This window comes from Ranitomeya variabilis, chromosome 4, assembly GCF_051348905.1.
Source record: "Ranitomeya variabilis isolate aRanVar5 chromosome 4, aRanVar5.hap1, whole genome shotgun sequence".
In the NCBI taxonomy this organism is placed as follows: Eukaryota; Metazoa; Chordata; class Amphibia; order Anura; family Dendrobatidae; genus Ranitomeya; species Ranitomeya variabilis.
In genome coordinates this window covers 71557906-71581357 of record NC_135235.1, presented here as the reverse complement: position 1 = coordinate 71581357, position 23452 = coordinate 71557906, and the positions used below count along the sequence as shown (strand labels likewise).

General features: G+C 45.3%; 1 long non-coding RNA gene across 1 annotated transcript in view; it reads right to left on the bottom strand.

Annotated features, from left to right (window-relative positions):
- Positions 1 to 8252: 8252 nt before the first annotated feature.
- Positions 8253 to 23452, bottom strand: part of LOC143769807 (uncharacterized) — a 36206-nt gene continuing 21006 nt past the window's right edge. Inside the window, exon 3 of the long non-coding RNA XR_013214490.1 lies at positions 8253 to 11013. This is a non-coding gene — a long non-coding RNA (uncharacterized LOC143769807). The remainder of the gene's footprint in view (positions 11014 to 23452) is intronic.

Genomic DNA, 23452 nt, shown 5'->3' with positions numbered 1-23452 from the left:
CCTAGGGATGCTCCTGGAGACTGTAAGTACCTTTCTCAGCCCAGCCCAGCCCAGCAGAAGCCCCTCATATACAGTATATATATACAGCCCAGCAGAAGTCTCTCATGCAAATACAGCCCAGCAGAAGCCTCTCATGCATATACAGCCCAGCAGAAGCCTCTCATACATATACAGCCCAGCAGAAGCCTCTCATACATATACAGCCCAGCAGAAGCCTCTCATACATATACAGCCCAGCAGAAGCCCCTCATATATATACAGTCCAGCAGAAGCCCCTCATATATATACAGCCAAGTAGAATCCTCTCATACATATACAGCCCAGCAGAAGCCTCTCATATATATACAGCTGAGAAGAAACCTCTCATACATATACAGCCAAGCCGAAGCCCCTCATATATATATACAGCCCAGCAGAAACCTCTCATACATATACTACATATACAGCCCAGCAGAAGCCTCTCATACATATACAGCCCAGCAAAAGCCTCTCATACATATACAGCCCAGCAGAAGCCTCTCATATATATACAGCCCAGCAAAAGCCTCTCATACATATACAGCCCAGCAGAAGCCTCTCATACATACAGAGCCCAGCAGAAGCCTCTCATACATATTCAGCCCAGCAGAAGCCCCTCATATATATACAGCCCAGCAGAAGCCTCTCATACATATACAGCCCAGCAGAAGCCTCTCATATATATACAGCCCAGCAGAAGCCTCTCATACATATACAGCCCAGCAGAAGCCTCTGACATATAGAGCCCAGCAGAAGCCCCTCATACATACAGAGCCCAGCAGAAGCTCCTCATATATATACAGCCCAGCAGAAGCCCCTCATATATATACAGCCCAGCAGAAGCCTCTGACATATTCAGACCAGCAGAAGCCTCTGACATATAGAGCCCAGCAGAAGCCTCTCATACATATATAGCCCAGCAGAAGCCTCTGACATATAGAGCCCAGCAGCAGTCTTTGATATAGACAGCCCAAATTTCTACAATATACTGTATATACATACATTTGTAAATATTTTAATCTTTAACGCCCTTTCAGGACTTCAAGGGTTGACAAGGTCAGATATACTACGTGAATTGGACTTTAGTGACATCATTAGTGATTTTGCAGCACACAAATCAAGGAAAGAGCCCGGATTGTAAAAAAATGAATGATTTTACTTAAATTGCTCTGCGTAAATGATTTTTGTAAATAAACTTGCGTTCGTTTCATTTTGTTTTTGCATTACATATTGCAGCACCTTGAAAAATGGGCCTCCCTCCAAAATGGGCCCCGGGCCACCCACCTCTTAAATCCGGCCCTGTCCTGTAATACACATCATACAGCACATTACATATAGTGGAGGAGCTCCCGTAATACCCATCATACAGCACATTACATATAGCGGAGGAGCTCCTGTAATACACATCATACAGCACATTACATATAGTGGAGGAGCTCCCGTAATACACATCATACAGCACATTACATATAGCGGAGGAGCTCCCGTAATACACATCATACAGCACATTACATATAGCGGAGGAGCTCCCGTAATACACATCATACAGCACATTACATATAGCGGAGGAGCTCCCGTAATACACATCATACAGCACATTACATATAGTGGAGGAGCTCCTGTAATACACATCATACAGCACATTACATATAGTGGAGGAGCTCCTGTAATACCCATCATACAGCACATTACATATAGTGGAGGAGCTCCTGTAATACCCATCATACAGCACATTACATATAGCGGAGGAGCTCCTGTAATACACATCATACAGCACATTACATATAGTGGAGGAGCTCCTGTAATACCCATCATACAGCACATTACATATAGTGGAGGAGCTCCTGTAATACCCATCATACAGCACATTACATATAGTGGAGGAGCTCCCGTAATACACATCATACAGCACATTACATATAGTGGAGGAGCTCCCGTAATACACATCATACAGCACATTACATATAGCGGAGGAGCTCCTGTAATACCCATCATACAGCACATTACATATAGTGGAGGAGCTCCTGTAATACTCATCATACAGCACATTACATATAGCGGAGGAGCTCCCGTAACACACATCATACAGCACATTACATATAGCGGAGGAGCTCCCGTAATACCCATCATACAGCACATTACATATAGCGGAGGAGCTCCTGTAATACCCATCATACAGCACATTACATATAGCAGAGGAGCTCCTGTAATACACATCATACAGCGCATTACATATAGTGGAGGAGCTCCTGTAATACACATCATACAGCACATTACATATAGCGGAGGAGCTCCTGTAATACCCATGATACAGCACATTACATATAGCGGAGGAGCTCCCGTAATACCCATCATACAGCACATTACATATAGCGGAGGAGCTCCCGTAATACACATCATACAGCACATTACATATAGCGGAGGAGCTCCCGTAATACCCATCATACAGCACATTACATATAGCGGAGGAGCTCCTGTAATACACATCATACAGCACATTACATATAGCGGAGGAGCTCCTGTAATACACATCATACAGCACATTACATATAGCGGAGGAGCTCCCGTAATACCCATCATACAGCACATTACATATAGTGGAGGTGCTCCCGTAATACCCATCATACAGCACATTACATATAGTGGAGGAGCTCCCGTAATACCCATCATACAGCACATTACATATAGTGGAGGAGCTCCTGTAATACCCATCATACAGCACATTACATATAGTGGAGGAGCTCCCGTAATACACATCATACAGCACATTACATATAGCGGAGGAGCTCCCGTAATACCCATCATACAGCACATTACATATAGCGGAGGAGCTCCTGTAATACACATCATACAGCACATTACATATAGCGGAGGAGCTCCTGTAATACCCATCATACAGCACATTACATATAGCGGAGGAGCTCCCGTAATACCCATCATACAGCACATTACATATAGTGGAGGAGCTCCTGTAATACCCATCATACAGCACATTACATATAGCGGAGGAGCTCCCGTAATACCCATCATACAGCACATTACATATAGCGGAGGAGCTCCTGTAATACCCATCATACAGCACATTACATATAGTGGAGGAGCTCCTGTAATACACATCATACAGCACATTACATATAGCCGAGGAGCTCCTGTAATACACATCATACAGCACATTACATATAGCGGAGGAGCTCCTGTAATACACATCATACAGCACATTACATATAGTGGAGGAGCTCCTGTAATACACATCATACAGCACATTACATATAGTGGAGGAGCTCCTGTAATACACATCATACAGCACATTACATATAGCGGAGGAGCTCCTGTAATACACATCATACAGCACATTACATATAGTGGAGGAGCTCCCGTAATACACATCATACAGCACATTACATATAGTGGAGGAGCTCCCGTAATACACATCATACAGCACATTACATATAGCGGAGGAGCTCCCGTAATACCCATCATACAGCACATTACATATAGTGGAGGAGCTCCCGTAATACACATCATACAGCACATTACATATAGTGGAGGAGCTCCCGTAATACACATCATACAGCACATTACATATAGCGGAGGAGCTCCCGTAATACACATCATACAGCACATTACATATAGCGGAGGAGCTCCTGTAATACACATCATACAGCACATTACATATAGCGGAGGAGCTCCTGTAATACACATCATACAGCACATTACATATAGTGGAGGAGCTCCTGTAATACACATCATACAGCACATTACATATAGTGGAGGAGCTCCCGTAATACACATCATACAGCACATTACATATAGCGGAGGAGCTCCCGTAATACCCATCATACAGCACATTACATATAGTGGAGGAGCTCCCGTAATACACATCATACAGCACATTACATATAGTGGAGGAGCTCCCGTAATACACATCATACAGCACATTACATATAGCGGAGGAGCTCCTGTAATACACATCATACAGCACATTACATATAGTGGAGGAGCTCCTGTAATACACATCATACAGCACATTACATATAGTGGAGGAGCTCCTGTAATACACATCATACAGCACATTACATATAGTGGAGGAGCTCCTGTAATACACATCATACAGCACATTACATATAGCGGAGGAGCTCCTGTAATACACATCATACAGCACATTACATATAGCGGAGGAGCTCCTGTAATACACATCATACAGCACATTACATATAGTGGAGGAGCTCCTGTAATACACATCATACAGCACATTACATATAGTGGAGGAGCTCCTGTAATACACATCATACAGCACATTACATATAGTGGAGGAGCTCCCGTAATACACATCATACAGCACATTACATATAGTGGAGGAGCTCCCGTAATACACATCATACAGCACATTACATATAGCGGAGGAGCTCCTGTAATACACATCATACAGCACATTACATATAGCGGAGGAGCTCCTGTAATACCCATCATACAGCACATTACATATAGTGGAGGAGCTCCCGTAATACACATCATACAGCACATTACATATAGTGGAGGAGCTCCCGTAATACACATCATACAGCACATTACATATAGTGGAGGAGCTCCTGTAATACACATCATACAACACATTACATATAGTGGAGGAGCTCCCGTAATACACATCATACAGCACATTACATATAGTGGAGGAGCTCCTGTAATACACATCATACAGCACATTACATATAGTGGAGGAGCTCCCGTAATACACATCATACAGCACATTACATATAGCGGAGGAGCTCCCGTAATACCCATCATACAGCACATTACATATAGTGGAGGAGCTCCCGTAATACACATCATACAGCACATTACATATAGTGGAGGAGCTCCCGTAATACACATCATACAGCACATTACATATAGCGGAGGAGCTCCTGTAATACACATCATACAGCACATTACATATAGCGGAGGAGCTCCTGTAATACACATCATACAGCACATTACATATAGTGGAGGAGCTCCTGTAATACACATCATACAGCACATTACATATAGTGGAGGAGCTCCCGTAATACACATCATACAGCACATTACATATAGCGGAGGAGCTCCCGTAATACCCATCATACAGCACATTACATATAGTGGAGGAGCTCCCGTAATACACATCATACAGCACATTACATATAGTGGAGGAGCTCCCGTAATACACATCATACAGCACATTACATATAGCGGAGGAGCTCCTGTAATACACATCATACAGCACATTACATATAGTGGAGGAGCTCCTGTAATACACATCATACAGCACATTACATATAGTGGAGGAGCTCCTGTAATACACATCATACAGCACATTACATATAGTGGAGGAGCTCCTGTAATACACATCATACAGCACATTACATATAGTGGAGGAGCTCCTGTAATACACATCATACAGCACATTACATATAGTGGAGGAGCTCCTGTAATACACATCATACAGCACATTACATATAGTGGAGGAGCTCCCGTAATACACATCATACAGCACATTACATATAGCGGAGGAGCTCCTGTAATACACATCATACAGCACATTACATATAGCGGAGGAGCTCCTGTAATACCCATCATACAGCACATTACATATAGTGGAGGAGCTCCCGTAATACACATCATACAGCACATTACATATAGTGGAGGAGCTCCCGTAATACACATCATACAGCACATTACATATAGTGGAGGAGCTCCTGTAATACACATCATACAACACATTACATATAGTGGAGGAGCTCCCGTAATACACATCATACAGCACATTACATATAGTGGAGGAGCTCCCGTAATACACATCATACAGCACATTACATATAGTGGAGGAGCTCCTGTAATACACATCATACAGCACATTACATATAGTGGAGGAGCTCCTGTAATACCCATCATACAGCACATTACATATAGCGGAGGAGCTCCCGTAATACCCATCATACAGCACATTACATATAGTGGAGGAGCTCCTGTAATACACATCATACAGCACATTACATATAGCGGAGGAGCTCCCGTAATACCCATCATACAGCACATTACATATAGTGGAGGAGCAGGCCTACTTCATGAGGGTTTTTTTTAATTCTGTGGAAGCATGGTTGAAAAGCAATGTCTGACTTTCATTTGTTCATTTTCATAGATCTTTTATTTATAATTACTTTTGTCAGATTCAAGTTATTTCTGTGACAATTGTGTTTTTTTTCTGTCATTAAACGAGGGGTACCAACAATTTTGACCACGTGTGTAAATAGCTAATGAGGGAAAACACTTTCAAGCTACACGGATTCTTTTTGTTGAGTTCTCCGATCAGAAACTAAGCAGAAACTGGAGGAGTTTAATGATTTGGAGAGTGATTTGGGGTAAGTGCGCATGTAGACTTTTTGCTGAGTTTTCAAAGCAGAAGCTAAGCAGTCCTTGACTGGAGTAAGATTTGTGGCAAGGCGCACTCATCACTTTGCTCCTTATCTGATTCATTAAGGGGCGTGCGACTTGTGAAGAATCATGCTCCTCGCCCTCCACCCCGCCCCATCAAAGCTGTTGTGAAAAACACCAACCTTGATGAATCGGGGTCTTAATGTCATTTTTTTTAAGCAGCTTACACTCTAATTATTCATTTTTCTACTAGTGTTATCAATGGTGACATACAGTACAGACCAAAAGTTTGGACACACCTTCTCATTTAAAGATTTTTCTGTATTTTCACGACTATGAAAATTGTACATTCACACTGAAGGCATCAAAACTATGAATTAACACATGTGGAATTATATACTTAACAAAAAAGTGTGAAACAACCGAAATTATGTCTTATATTCTAGGTTCTTCAAAGTAGCCACCTTTTGCTTTGATGACTGCTTTACACACTCTTGCATTCTCTTGATGAGCTTCAAGAGGTAGTCACCGGGAATGGTCTTCCAAAAATCTTGAAGGAGTTCCCAGAGATGCTTAGCACTTGTTCGCCCTTTTGCCTTCACTCCAAACCATCTCGATTGGGTTCAGGTCTGGTGACTGTGGAGGGGAGGTCATCTGGCGTAGCACCCCATCACTCGCCTTCTTGGACAAATAGCCCTTACACAGCCTGGAGGTGTGTTTGGGGTCATTATCCTGTTGAAAAATAAATGATCGTCCAACTAAACATAAACCAGATGGAATAGCATGCCGCTGCAAGATGCTGTGGTAGCCATGCTGGTTCAGTATGCCTTCAATTTTGAATAAATCCCCAACAGTGTCACCAGCAAAGCTCCCCCACACCATCACACCTCCTCCTCCATGCTTCACGGTGGGAACCAGGCATGTAGAGTCCATCCGTTCACCTTTTCTGCGTCGCACAAAGACACGGTGGTTGGAACCAAAGATCTCAAATTTGGACTCATCAGACCAAAGCACAGATTTCCACTGGTCTAATGTCCATTCCTTGTGTTCTTTAGCCCAAACAAGTCTCTTCTGCTTGTTGCCTGTCCTTACCAGTGGTTTCCTAGCAGCTATTTTACCATGAAGGCCTGCTGCACAAAGTCTCCTCTTAACAGTTGTTGTAGAGATGTGTCTGCTGCTAGAACTCTGTGTGGCATTGACCTGGTCTCTAATCTGAGCTGCTGTTAACCTGTGATTTCTGAGGCCGGTGACTAAGATAAACTTATCCTCAGAAGCAGAGGTGACTCTTGGTCTTCCTTTCCTGGGGCGGTCCTCATGTGAGCCAGTTTCTTTGTAGCGCTTGATGGTTTTTGCCACTGCACTTGGGAACACTTTCAAAGTTTTCCCAATTTTTCGAACTGACTGACCTTCATTTCTTAAAGTAATGATGGCCACTCATTTTTCTTTACTTAGCTGCTTTTTTCTTGCCATAATACAAATTCTAACAGTCTATTCAGTAGGACTATCAGCTGTGTATCCACCAGACTTCTGCACAACACAACTGATGGTCCCAACCCCATTTATAAGGCAAGAAATCCCACTTATTAAATCTGACAGGGCACACCTGTGAAGTGAAAACCATTCCCGGTGACTACCTCTTGAAGCCCATCAAGAGAATGCCAAGAGTGTGCAAAGCAGTCATCAAAGCAAAAGGTGGCTACTTTAAAGAACCAAGAATATAAGACATAATTTCAGTTGTTTCACACTTTTTTGTTAAGTATATAATTCCACATGTGTTAATTCACAGTTTTGATGCCTTCAGTGTGAAGTCATGAAAATATAGAAAAATCTTTAAATGAGAAGGTGTGTCCAAATTTTTGGTCTGTACTGTACACACCTTCCCGAGATATGACATGGGGACAACTACAAGGGTTTAATTTAATCTAGTTCTAAATCTTGCATTCACCTTCCATTCAGGTTGCAAATTAGGCATAAATCTCACCTCAAACTATCCATGCAAATCAAATACAAAGATTTCTGCCAGCACTTATGAAGTAACGAACACACACTGCTCTTTAGCCGTCAAAATACTTGAAAAAAGGTCCAATCCAATCCACACAGGCAAAGAAATCAAACTATAAATGTCCATAAATTGAGTTATGTGTAATAACTAGAAATGACAAGGGGAAAAAGTATTGAACGCACTTTCTGAAACTTATTTAATAGTTTGTACAAAAGTCTTTGTTGGTGTTGACAGCTTCAAGACGCCTCCTCTATGGAGAAACTAGTCGCAGGCATTGCTCTGGTGTGATTTTGGCCCATTCTTTCACACAATCTTCATATCCTGAAGGTTCCATGAACTCATTCTAGGCACTCTAAGTTTTAGTTCCTTCCATACTTTTTCTATTTAATTTAGGTCAGTGATTGGCTGAACCACTCTAGCAGCTTTATTTTCTTTCTCTGATACCAACTGAAAGTTTCCTTGTAATTGAATTTAGGATCATTGTCTTGCTGCAAATGTCCGCCCTCGTTTCATCTTCCTCATCCTGGTAGATGGCAGCAGATTTTTATCAAGAATGTCTCAGTACATTTGTCTATTCATTCTTCCTTCAAGTACATGAAGTTTAACAGTGCCGTTTGCTGAAAAACATCCCCACACCAGGATGTTCCCACCTCCAAACTGCAATGTTGGTATGGCGTTTATTGGGTGATATGCAGTGCCTTGTGGCCTCCAAACATGGTATTATGGCATATATGTGACTATATTCTTCCAGTATTTTCCAGGCTTGTCTAAATGTTGCTGAGCAAACTGTAGATACTATTCAACATGTTTTTTTGTTCAGCAATGGAGTCTTACATTGTGCATGTGCAAACAGGCCATGGATGTTGAGTGCATTACTTATTGCTTTCTTTGAAACAATTGTACCTGCTGATTCCAGGTCTTTCTGTGGTTTTCCACAATTGATCCTTGGCTCTTGGACAACTCTTCTGATAATTTTTTTCGCTCCTCTGTCTGAAATGTTACAGGGAGGACCTGGCCGTGGCCGGTTTATAGTGAAATGTTCTTTCCACTTCCAGATTTTGGCCCCAACAGTGTTTTCATTGGAACCATTGGTAGCAGGTATGGACTGGGACTGAAATTCAGCCCTGGCATTTGAAATCACACAGGCCCATGCTGTCACTGTCCCTAAGCACCACTCTTAACAGTGTGGGTCTCTTGAGAACAACAATTCTGTTAACAACGTAGCAGACAAGGCGGCCCAAGACCAGGCAGGTCCGTCTGGCATTTGTCAGAATTGCCAGATGGCCAGTCCGGCCCTGATTGGTAGTTTAGAAATTTTTCTGCAACCAATGCCATCAGTATGTTTTGCAACAATAAGGTAGTCAAGGTCTTGAGACAGCTCACTGGTTTTACCCATTATGAGATGTTTCTTGTGTGGCACCTTGGTAATGAGACACCTTTTTATAGGCCATCATATGAAATTGTTTTTCATTACGTGGCAGGATTGCTTTCTAATTACTGATAGATTTCAGCTGCTGTCATGACTTTCCATGACTTTTGCATCTTTCTTTCTTCACGTATTTCCCTGTATCAGTTCTCATTATTACACACAACTTACTGTAATTCATGGACATCTACTGTATGGTTTGATTTCTTTGCCTGTGTGGATTGAATGGATTGTTATCTACATCTGGATGGAATTTCATCTCAATAGCACCTAAAGAAATATATTTACTTAGAAAATCGGTGACGTGTTCAATACTCATTGCATTGGCTGTACATGGCTCATTGTAGATGAGGGGATTTCTGCTACAGATTTTCAATTGGGGCCCAAAATCTTCATGTTAGGCAGGTTTGACAAGACTAAAATTCACGGCTGAAATACGAACTGCTTTGCCTGATCTGACCTTAAATGCATAAATGAGGCTGTTAAGTTTGGGTAAGGAGAACCAAGTCCGATCCCCATATTGTGGTCCAAACTTGGACTGTAAATGTTGGACCTGTGGTACCAGCCTTACTTCTGGTTGGACTGTCTCTGTCTCCAGGAGGAGATAGGCAGGAGTTTCTCAACTTTGCATCCCTTTTTGTTGAAAAGTGTCGGAAGTGTAGGAAATGTGCACCCCTTGCTGTGGTTTTGTGGAGATGTTTATTGGGTGATCTTAGCACCAAGTGTTTGAACCACAGAATTACATATTTCAGATGAATATAGTTGAAAGTGTGTTGTGTCCGGGGACAGATGCACATTCATGAGTCGGCTGACCATTCCTGATCTCCACACTTGTCTGTTGTCTCAGTGCCGCTCTTCTTATGGTATATGGTTGGCACTGTTTGTGGCGCTGTGCAGTGTGTTCTGTGCTCCCTGGTTCATCTCTTGGTTGTGTTCGGCTTCCTGGACTGTCCTGCATATTTTGTGATGCTGATTATTCCCGGCACTGCGCTCTTCTTTGTGAGCGATGCTCTTTGTGTGCTGATCTCAATAGCTCTTTATACTGTATTCTCGTGTGCTCTATAATACACAGCATTGTATGCAGCCTCCTGTCCGCTCTTGTGTCACTATGAGATGTACAGTCCTGCTCATCGTTATTGGCACACATGAAGTTTTAGTACATAAGGTTGATTATCTCCTGAAAAAAAAACAAATCAAGTGAAACAGTTTTTTGTTTAGAGTACTCGTGAAAAATACAAAAGAGCAAGTGATAAACAATAATTTAAAACAAAAAACAATGGGAGGGAATAATTGAAAAACCTAAAGTTTGCTATGGCACTGGTATCAGCACCAGTGATGAGCGAGTGTACTCGTTACTCGGGTTTTCCCAGCAAGCTCGGGTGACCTCCAAGTATTTGTTAGTGTTCGGAGATTTAGGTTTCATCACGGCAGCTGAATGATTTACAGCTATTAGCCAGGCTGAGTACATGTGGGGGTTGCCTGGTTGCTAGGTATTCCCCACATGTAATCAAGCTGGCTCATACACTGTGTTCCAAATTATTATGCAAATTGGATTTAAGTGTCATAAAGATTTAATGGTTTTGTTTTTCAAATAAACTCGTGGATGGTATTGTGTCTCAGGGCTCAATGGATCACTGAAATCAATCTTAAACACATGTGATAATTGTTTTTCCAGGTGATTCTAATTAAAGGAAAACTACTTAAAAATGATGTTCCACATTATTAAGCAGGTCACAGTCTTCAAGTAACATGGGAAAGAAAAAGGATCTCTCTGCTGCTGAAAAGCATCAAATAGTGCAATGCCTTGGTGAAGGGATGAAAACATTAGATATTTCCCGAAAACTTAAACGTGATCATCGTACTGTGGCTGCATCTGAGCACAGATGTGTTTGTGCTGATAAAGGCATAATGAGGAAGATTTCTGCCAGGCAAGTTCATCGAATTAAGAGAGCAGCTGCTAAATAGCCATTACAAAGCAGCAAACATATATTTGAAGCTGCTGGTGCCTCTGGAGTCCCTCGAACCTCAAGGTGTAGGATCCTTCAAAGGCTTGCTGTGGTGCATAAACCTACTATTCGGCCATCCTTAAACAGTGTTCACAAGCAGAAATGGTTGCATTGGGCCCACACATACATGAAGACTAATTTCCAAACAGTCTTGTTTACTGATAAACATTGAGCAACTCTGGATGGTCCAGATGGATGGAGTAGTGGATGGTTGGTAGACGGCCACCATGTCCCAACAAGGCTGCAACGTCAGCAAGGAGGTGGAGGAGTCATGTTTTGGGCCGGAATCATGGAGAATCAGCTGGTAGGGCCCTTTAAGGTTCCTGAAGGTGTGAAAATGACCTCTGCAAAGTATATAGAGTTTCTGACTGACAACTTTCTTCCATGGTATAAAAAGCAGAAACTTGCCTTCAGGAGTAAAATCATCTTCATGCTGACAATGCCCCATCTCATGCTGCAAAGAATACCTCTGAGTCTTTGGCTGCTATGGGCATAAAGGGAGATAAACTCATGGTGTGGCCACCATCTTCCCCTGACCACAACCCTATAGAGAACCTTTGGAGTATCATCAAGCAAAAGATCTATGAGGGTGGGAGGCCGTTCACATCAAAACAGCAGCTCTGGGAGGCTATTCTGACTTCATGCAAAGAAATACAAGCAGAAACTCTCCAAAAACTTACAAAGTTCAATGGATACAAGAATTGTGAAGGTGATATCAAAGAAGGGTCCTATGTTAAAATGTAACTTGGCCTGTTAGGATGTTTTGGAGTTAAATAGATTTTTTGTTCAGTGAATGTGACCTCCTAATGCTGCAAATTCCACAAATGAGCATTTTTAGTTCTTCAAAAGATATCAAATGTTTAGAAATTCTACTGTGCCTAATAATTTGGAACAGTGCATTTTGAGTTTTTATTCATTTTGGAGATTATACTGTTATCATTGGGAGGTTTCTCCAATAAAATTCGATGTATAATCTAACGGGTGATGACTTTTATTAGACTGACTGTCATTTGCACCAACGATTTAGGAAAATCCGATAAAAATGTCATTTGCATAATAATTTGGAACATAGTGTAGCTGTAAATCATGCTGCTGAGATAATGAAAACTTAATCTCCGCGCAGTCATAAATACTCGGAGACCACCCGAGCAACGAGTACACTCGCCCATCACTAATCAGCACCCTTTATATTAAAATAGTATGGAAATCACAAATGTGAATCACCTGTGATTAATTATTGGTGTCCAGTGTTTTAACAAGCCACATGGTAGGTCCTGCTCTTTGTCACAATAGTGAAGACAAAAGAGCTGTCTGAGGACATCAGAACTGCTATTATTAGCAAACCCAAGACTTCCAAAGGGTATAAGGCCATCTCCAAAGACTTTGGTATCCGAGTTTCAACAGAGCGCAATGTTATTAAGATGTTTGCCAAGCATGGAGCCTTGAAGAACTTCCCTGGATGTGGGGGAAAGAGGAAAATTGACAAGCGATGTCTTTGAAGGTTGGTGCAAATGGTGGGAAAAAACCACGTCAAACACCCAAAGACCTGAAGGCCAACCTGAAACAGTCTGGGGTCATGATTTCAACAACTACCATACTCCGCACACTAAACCAAGCAAAGCTTTATGGGTGAAGGTCAAGGAAGAAAATATTGCTGAAGAAAAGGCATAAAAAGGAACGATTGATCTTTGCGAAAGAGTACCTTGACAAATCAAGAATACTTCTGAGAAAATGTTCTGTGGACAAATGAAACAAAAATAGAGCTTTTTGGCAATGCAAAGCAACAGTTTGTTTACAGACGGCACAATGAAGCTTAGAAGGAAAAGAACACCCTACCAACAGTTAAATATGGTGGAGGATCCATAATGCTGTGCGGTTGCTTTGGTGTGTCTGTTACTGGAGGCCTTGACTGTATTACAGGAATCATGAAATCAGAGAATTATCAAGAGATTTTAGAGTGAAATGTCCTACCCAGTGTAAGAAAACTTGGTTTGAGTCGAAGATCATGAGTCCTCCACCAAGACAATGACCCAAAGCACCCATCAAAAAGTACATGGAGATGGTTGAAAAAGAAAAAATGGACTGTTTTAAAATGGCCAGGAATAAGTCCTGACCTCAATCCCATTGAACATCTTTGGGGTGAGCTGAAACCTGCCATTAGGAAAAATAACCCTGCAAACATTCAAGAGCTTGAACAAACTACAACTACAGCCAGGGCCGGACTGGCCATAGGGCAGTTCTGGCAAATGCCAGAAGGGCCGGTGGCAGTAGTGGGCCGCTCGAATGTGCCGCTGTCGGCACACTCCCCACGCTGTCGCGGCACACTCCCGGCCCCGCATTCAACTATACCGGCGTCATAGACGCCGGTACAGTTGAATGCAATGATGGAGGAGAGAGCGTCTGCTGACACTTCCTCTCCCATCATTCCCCGCTCTGCCTGCCGCTGACACTGCGGGTGCGCGATGACGTCATATCATCGCGCACCTGCTGTGTGACCGGGCGGGCAGACTGCGACTGCTGAGACCAGAGCCAGAGCAGCGCGGGACACGAGGAGAGAGGTGAGTAGAGTGTTTGTTTCTTTTTATCAATGAGTGATGACTGGATTGTGGAGCTATGGGGGGGGGGGGCTGCATTACTTTCTATGGGGGCTGCCTGCCTGCATTACTTTCTATGGGGGCTGCCTGCCTGCATTGCATTCTATGGGGGGCTGCCTGCCTGCATTACATTCTATGGGGGCTTCCTGCCTGCATTACTTTCTATGGGGGCTGCCTGCCTGCATTACATTCTATGGGGGCTGCCTGCCTGCATTACTTTCTATGGGGGCTGCCTGCCTGCATTACATTCTATGGGGGCTGCCTGCCTGCATTACATTCTATGGGGGTCTGCCTGCCTGCATTGCATTCTATGGGGGTCTGCCTGCCTGCATTACATTATATGGGGGCTGTGCTGCATTATATTGTATGGTGTCTGCCTGCATTACATTCTATGGGGGCTGGCTGCATTATATTCTACTAGACTGTGGCCCGATTCTAATGCATCGGGTATTCTAGAATATGCATGTCCCCGTAGTATGTGATTCGCGGCAGACTGTGCCCGTCGCTGATTGGTCGAGGCAACCTTTATGACATCATCGTCGCCATGGCAACCATTATGACATCATCGTCGCCATGCTGTGCCCATCTCTGATTGGTCGAGGCCGCCCGACAAACCGTCGACCACTCCATATAAGGTATGGTCTACAAACCGCCAACCACTCCATATAAGGTATGGTCTACAAACCGCCGACCACTCCATATAAGGTATGGTCTACAAACCGCCGACCACTCCATATAAGGTATGGTCTACAAACCGCCGACCACTCCATATAAGGTATCCTGTTTGTAGACCATACCTTATATGGAGTGATTTCCAGGACAGACAGACAGACAGACAGACAGACAGACAGACAGAAAGACAGACAGACAGACAGACAGACAGACAGACAGACGGAAAAACCCTTAGACAATTATATATATAGATGGGGCTGTGCTGCATTCCATTCCATGGGCCTGTGCTGCATTATATTCTATGGGGCTGGCTGCATTCCATTCTATGGGCCTGTGCTGCATTATATTCTATGGGGCTGTGCTGCATTACATTCTATGGGGCTGTGCTGCATTACATTCTATGGGGGCTGCCTGCATTACATTCTATGGGGGCTGCCTGCATTACATTCTATGGGGGCTGCCTGCATTACATTCTATGGGGGCTGCCTGCATTACATTCTATGGGGGCTGTGCTGCATTATATTGTATGGTGGCTGCCTGCATTACATTCTATGGGGGCTGGCTGCATTCCATTCCATGGGCCTGTGCTGCATTATATTCTATGAGGCTGGCTGCATTCCATTCCATGGGCCTGTGCTGCATTATATTCTATGGGGCTGGCTGCATTCCATTCTATGGGCCTGTGCGGCATTATATTCTATGGGGCTGGCTGCATTACATTGTATGGTGGCTGTGCTGCATTATATTGTATGGGGCTGTGCTGCATTATATTCTATGGGGCTGTGCTGCATTATATTCTATGGGGCTGTGCTGCATTACATTCTATGGGGGCTGGCTGCATTATATTCTATGGGGCTTTGCTGCATTCCATTCCATGGGCCTGTGCTGCATTATATTCCATGGGGCTGGCTGCATTCCATTCTATGGGCCTGTGCTGCATTATATTCTATGGGGCTGTGCTGCATTACATTCTATGGGGCTGTGCTGCATTACATTCTATGGGGGCTGCCTGCATTAAATTCTATGGGGGCTGCCTGCATTACATTCTATGGGGGCTGCCTGCATTACATTCTATGAAGGCTGCCTACATTACATTCTATGGGGGCTGTGCTGCATTATATTGTATGGTGGCTGCCTGCATTACATTCTATGGGGGCTGGCTGCATTCCATTCCATGGGCCTGTGCTGCATTATATTCTATGGGGCTGGCTGCATTCCATTCCATGGGCCTGTGCTGCATTATATTCTATGGGGCTGGCTGCATTCCATTCTATGGGCCTGTGCTGCATTATATTCTATGGGGCTGGCTGCATTACATTGTATGGTGGCTGTGCTGCATTATATTGTATGGGGCTGGCTGCATTACATTGTATGGTGGCTGTGCTGCATTATATTGTATGGGGCTGTGCTGCATTATATTCTATGGGGTTGTGCTGCATTATATTCTATGGGGCTGTGATGTATTACATTCTATGGGGCTGTGCTGCATTTAATTCTATGGGGCTGGCTGCATTACATTCTATGGGGGCTGTGCTGCATTACATTCTATGGGGCTGGCTGCATTACATTCTATGGGGGCTGTGCTGCATTACATTCTATGGGGACTGTGCTGCATTAAATTCTATGGGGCTGTTCTGTATTACATTCTATGGGGCTGGCTGCATTACATTCTATGGTGGCTGTGCTGTATTACATTCTATGGGGGCTGTGCTGTATTACATTCTATGGGGGCTGTGCTGTATTACATTCTATGGGGGCTGTGCTGTATTATAGTCTATGGGGGCTGTGCTGTATTATAGTCTATGGGGGCTGTGCTGTATTACATTCTATGGGGACTGAGCTGTAATGCTGGATACAGCTGTAATTATATGTTATATAGTCGTGTTACACTCCCCTCACTTCTTGTAGCCTACAAGTGTACAAAGATATTATACAGTCACCATGCGACAAGTGGGCCTGTGTGACTTCAAATGCCAGGGCTGAATTTTAGTCCCAGTCCGGCCCTGACTACAGCCGAGAAGTGCAAGAAGTTTATAGATGGCTGCAAGAAACGTTTGGAGGCTGTCGTTAATGCCAAACGGTGTGCAATCAGGTATTAATTAGGGGTGCCTTTATTGCTGCACATGCTGTTTATTCTGTTTATTCTTTGAAATTACAACATGTAAGTTGAAAAATAATGTTATATTGTTACATTACTATAGACCACTAATTAAAAAATCCTGAGGATGTCACTTTGGCACATTTCCATTTATTTCTCAATATATTGTACAGTCTATGAAAAAAAATCGAGGGTGCCAATAATGGTGAGCAGCACTGTAAGAGGTGGATATTCTTCTTTATGACTTTGTGCTCCTATCTATACCACTGTTATGCAGGCTGCTTAAAGTAATCCACCATCAAACCACTTGAAACACCACATTTCAGGTGCATAATAATTAATGTGTAATTAGAAGAGACAAGGACTAGGAAAGTATAACCTGTGGATGTTGTAGTTCCTTCCAAGAAGATGCTGCATTTTCAGTGTTTTTCCCCCATTGGATTATTTTAACATTTCCAGCAAGTTATCGACAGAATACTTCTGCGCAAAAAATATTTGAATAATACCACAATATTAGATAATTGCTAATGATCACACGTTTCTATGGTTATTGTTCGGACAACCGCCTGGTAATTTGCACTATAAGAAGCACAGAAGCGCAACTAAGTGATCAAAGGGTCCCATGGCAAAATGTAAAATGTGGCCCTATTCCACTATTTCCTCCTACTAGGAAGTGTATTAAGAAAAAAAATGTCAGGCGAGGGCTGTGTTTTATGGAATGAGTTGTGGTTTTGAATGACACCATTCACTTTACCATATCATGTATTAAAAAATTGGGAAAAAATTCCAAGTGCAGCGAAACTCTCCCAGAAAAAGCACCATGCGAAACAACGCTTGTCGGACGTGAAAGGAAGACAGCAGCCCCACATTGCCACTAAACTCTGTACCATTGCCCTTCAGGTACAAACAATTTTTTTATATACATGCTAAATACTAGTGCAACTATGCCATCATATGGAATGTTTAACCCCTTCACCCCCGGAGCTTTTTCCGTTTTTCCATTTTCGTTTTTCGCTACCCTCCTTCCCAGAGCCATAACTTTTTTATTTTTCCGTCAATTTGGCCATGTGAGGGCTTATTTTTTGCGGGACGAGTTGTACTTTTGAACGACATCATTGGTTTTAGCATGTCGTGTACTAGAAAACGGGAAAAAAATTCCAAGTGCAGTGAAATTGCAAAAAAAGTGCAATCCCACACTTGTTTTTTGCTTGCCTATTTTGCTAGGTTCACTAAATGCTAAAACTGACCTGCCATTATGATTCTCCAGGTCACTACGAGTTTATAGACACCTAACATGACTAGGTTATTTTTCACCTAAGTGGTGAAAAAAAATTCCAAACTTTGCAAAAAACAAAACAAAACAAAATTGCGCCATTTTCCGATACTCGTAGCGTCTCCATTTTTCGTGATCTGGGGTCAGGTGAGGGCTTATTTTTTGCGTGCCGAGCTGGCGTTTTTAATGATAGCATTTTGGTGTAGATACGTTCTTTTGATCGCCCGTTATTGCATTTTAATGCAATGTCGTGGCGACCAAAAAAACGTAAATCTGGCGTTTCGAATTTTTTTCTCATTACGCCATTTAGCGATCAGGTTAATGCTTTTTTTTTATTGATAGATCGGGCGATTCTGAACGCGGCGATACCAAATATGTGTAGGTTGGGTTTTTTTTTTATTGATTTATTTTGATTGGGGCGAAAGGGGGGTGATTTAAACTTTTATATTTTTTTTATTTTTTTCACATTTTTAAAAACTTTTTTTTTTTACTTTTGCCATGCTTCTATAGCCTCCATGGGAGGCTAGAAGCAGGCACAGCCCGATCGGCTCTGCTATGCAGCAGTGATCATAAGATCGCTGCTACACAGCAGATTTGCAGGTGTGCTGTGAGCGCCGACCACAGGGTGGCGCTCACAGCCACCGGCAATCAGTAACCATAGAGGTCTCAAGGACCTCTATGGTTACCTTCCTGACTCATCGCCGACCCCCGATCATGTGACGGGGGTCGGCGATGCGCTCATATCCGGCCGCACGGCCGGATGCGGTAGTTAAATGCCGCTGTCTGCGCTTGACAGCGGCATTTAACTAGTTAATAGCGGCGGGTGATCGCGATTTCACCCGCCGCTATTGCGCGCACATGTCAGCTGTAAAAAACAGCTGACATGTCGCGACTTTGATGTGCGCTCACCGCCGGAGCGCACATCAAAGCGGGGGTCCCGACATGTGACGTACTATACCGTCACATGTCGGGAAGGGGTTAAGCATACAGTATGTAAATTTTGGGTAATTGTGGCACTCCAGGAGTACGGGTACCACAGTAGTGCTGTCTTCCTCATGGGGAGGATAGTGCTATGTCTGGAGACAAGTGAGATTTCCTTTGGTAGGTTTACACACACACACAACACCTTCCACTTCCGGGCCAGGAGGGGGAGCTCCAAGCCCTGTTTAGGGCAGCTACCCTGAATAAAGATCCTGGTTTGGAGGTGGAGAGTAGAGACAGCTCAGCGTGTAGTAGAAGTCTGTGTGCGAGGACAGACAGGAGTGGAGCACAGAGGAAAGTGAAAGCTCCAAGAGGCCACAATCAGGCCTCTGAAGAGTATCAGCGCAAGAATCCGGGTACCGGGAGCCCGAGGCTTTTGTGGATTATAAAACACAGAGCAGAACCGGAGGGTATTGTTCTACAAGGACTTTGCCCATAATTACCTGTGGCACAGCAGCACCTAGGAGCCTGAAGTCACCGAGAACAGACCCCAGTTCACACGGCCCGAGCTGCCTGCCATACAGGTACCTGTCCTAGGACGGCAGAACGATTAAAGACCTTGTTGAGACACTTAGTGGCAGCAGGGACTTAGAGACAGAAAGCGCAGAGTGGTAGGCTCCCACCTGACTTACCCAGGGGAACTTGTCTCTGGACTGCCTGGACTTCTCTGCCTGCCCTGTGGTCTGGTGCCCTGGACTGTGGCTGCTGAAACCAACAGTAAATAATGTAAAGAGACTGCAATCCTGTGTCATCATTCTTCTCTGCACCTCTCACCATACTACCATCTACACACCGGGAGCCCTGGGGATATACTTTACCTGTGGGAAGGTATACCATCTAGCTGCCATCACATCACCCCAGCGGACCCCTTAAAGCAGCGTCGGTCACCCTGACCGAACACCACAGGTGGCGTCACGAACATAAACTTTATCCCTTTAAAAGACCTTCCCCTTTTACATGGACGCCCAGGGCCACGGACAGGGTCGCAGCCACCGTGACATCCCCCTGTGAATCGCAGGGCCCGGTACCGAGTGACCCCCTGGCCGTGGGGCGACTCATAATATTGGAGGAAACTTCTTTTCAAAGGGGACAGCGGGGGGGCTGTAGGCACGTAGTTAACGAAAGCTCCCCATGACTGCGTTGCCAAGGGGACTGGGGGAGCAGTTTTTAAATTTAAAGCAGGGCCAGTGGGGATTGGCTTAGGGGGAGGAGTAAAGGGGGTGGCCTGTAGCTTGTAGGGCGGTTTTTGGGGAAAAAGTGCGGGAAGGGGGCCATTACCTCATGAGACAGCAGAGTGAGAAGATGCACGATGTCCTCGGTGGATTCATTGGTGACGCAGCTGCGGGACGTGGCCCGGTCCAGGCGCGGTGGCTGGCTTGAAGAGCAGCTGGCATCCCTTCTGGGCGGTTCCGGTGTCCAGGGGACCAGATCCAGGAGGACCCGTTCCCTGGAGCGTTTGTCCCCGGAGCTTGGAGCGCGCTGCAGACGCCGTCCACGGAGCCCCTCTCGGGACCCTGCAGAGGGCGCGGGCCGCGGGTCACCTCCTCTCCCTGGCCCGTCCTCTGGCAGGAATCCGCCGGCCGGCGCTGCAGGTGCTGGGCGGCGATCTGGAGCATCAGCGGTGCAGGCCCGAAGTAAGGCGCGGGCTGCACCGGAAGTACCTGGGTTAGTTCCGGTTCCCAGGCAGAACATGGTGGCGGTGAGCAGGAGCGTTACCCGGCGCGGAGCAGCACGCACGGCTGCGCCGGCGCCGTCGACAACCAGGAGCCCTCAGGGAGCGGTGGTGGTGCGGAGGGCCGGCGGGAACAGAAGCAGCGGTCGGGCGGCGGGTACCATGGGGTCTGACCCACCACTGGTGCCTGGCAGGGGCAGCGTGGCAAGAGGCAGGGTGACAGGCAGGTGCACTCCAACCCCACAGCCTGGCCCAGTTCGGAGGGGTCGCGGTTCCGCAGACGCTGGGGCCCGTGGCAGGGCCCAGCAAGAAGACATGCATGGAGACGGGCTGGCAGCGGCCAGGTCCAGGTCGCCCAGAAGATCAAGGGAGACGTCCGTTTCGTCTGCTCCGGTCCCCCCTGGTGACGAGGAGGCCAGGGGCGCGGGCCAGGAGCATCACAGCAGCGCGGAGGAATCCGGATCCGGGAGTGACCCACGCGACTTCAGTGATCGTACGGCTGGCGGGGACACAGCACCTGCGCAGCTTCGTGAGTATGAGAATGATTCTTTTGCGGGGTTTGATAGTGGAATACGGTCTGGGGATAGCTTGTATGGGGGGGGGCAGTTTGGTAGAGAGAGGAGGGACTAGCGCTGTCGGTGTTCCGGGGGTCAGGGAGCTGTTGGAGGGTATGTCTCAGTTTTTGCGGAGATTGGATCAGGGGGGCTCGGATCGTGCGCGGTCATCTCCGGTAGGCGCGTGGTGGCCGGTGTCCGGCCAGGGTGCCGGGGCGGCAGTGGGATCGGGCGGTGCGTGTGGCAGTGAGCCAGTGTCGGCGGCAGGGGTGTCAGTGTCGGTTCAAACAGAAAAGGAAAAAGCGGATGCGATTAAATTGGATGATAAAGCTAAGGGAGAGGTTTATGTGTGTTTTGAGGGGCCGCTGGCAGCTCATTTAAAGAAAGAAATAAAGGAGAAAATTTGGAAAGATGAATACGTGGAGATTTTCTCCCTCTTACCTTTGGAGAAGTTTAATCTAGATAAGGGTAAGAAGGAGGATAGTAAAAAGGAGGAGGAAGAAAAGAGGCGTTGGCGTTTAATACCGCAGACTTTCGTAAATTGGCAGCAGGTGTTTTCGATCTTGGCGAGCGTTATTGGGGAAAAATTTCCAGAGAACTGTTCGGGCCTGTTTTGTTACCAGGATGCTATAGGGGAAGCGCACAGGGCGTACGGGGGCCAGGCATGGCTACGGTACGATGAACAGTTTCGGCAAAGGAAGGCGGTCAGGCCCGAGATAAAATGGGAGCAAAAGGACATAGGGTTGTGGTTGAAAGTTATGGCCCCAACGCGGTTTGGGCAGTCCTTTCATGGGGGGGGAGCGGGTAGCGGTCAGCAGTCAGGGCAGGGAGCTGGGGGACAGGGGTCACAAGGGGCTAAGGACAAAACAGGGACGTGTTGGCAGTTTAATGACGGCCAATGCAAGTACGGCAGTACATGCAAGTTCAAGCATGTCTGTTCTCACTGCAGCGGGGCCTCTCATGGAGCGGCCAAATGTTTTAAAAAGGCAAGGGGTAAACCAGCAGTGGGTGGCGGTCAAGGGGGCGACACCAGTGAAGGTTCAAAGGATGGCCCCCTATCTAAATAGGTATCCAGATCAGGAAAAGTTGAGGTTACTATGGGATGGTTTTTCTGAGGGTTTTCGGATTCCTCAGCCGGCTCATCCTATCCCGTTTTCAAAAAAGAATTTGAGGTCGGCTAATTTGCAGGCAGAGGTAGTTACGGCTAAATTGGCGAAGGAGGTCAAGTTAGGACGAATGGCAGGGCCGTTTAGCGTTTTACCAATGGAGGGGGTGGTTGTCTCGCCTTTGGGGGTTGTCCCTAAAAAGGAGCCTAACAAGTTCCACCTGATTCAGCATCTGTCGTACCCGAAGGGCCAGTCGGTTAATGATGGCATCGCTGAGGAGCTTTGTTCGGTGGTTTATACTTCCTTCGATGCTGCGGTACAATGGGTGCGTAGGTATGGTGCTGGGGCCTTAATGGCAAAAACGGATGTCGAGTCGGCTTTCCGTTTGCTTCCGGTTCTCCCCGATAGTATCCCGTTGTTAGGATGTTTTTGGAACGATAGGTTTTATTTGGATAGGTGTTTGCCTATGGGTTGTTCGATTTCATGTTCGTTGTTTGAGTCGTTTAGTACTTTTCTGGAGTGGGTTGTTCGGGACGTTTCCCAAATTCCGTCTGTCATCCACTACTTGGATGATTTTTTGTTTGTTGGCCCGCCGGATTCGTTGTTGTGTGGAAATTTGTTGGCTAGCATGGAGTGGGTGGCGGGACAGTTTGGTGTGCC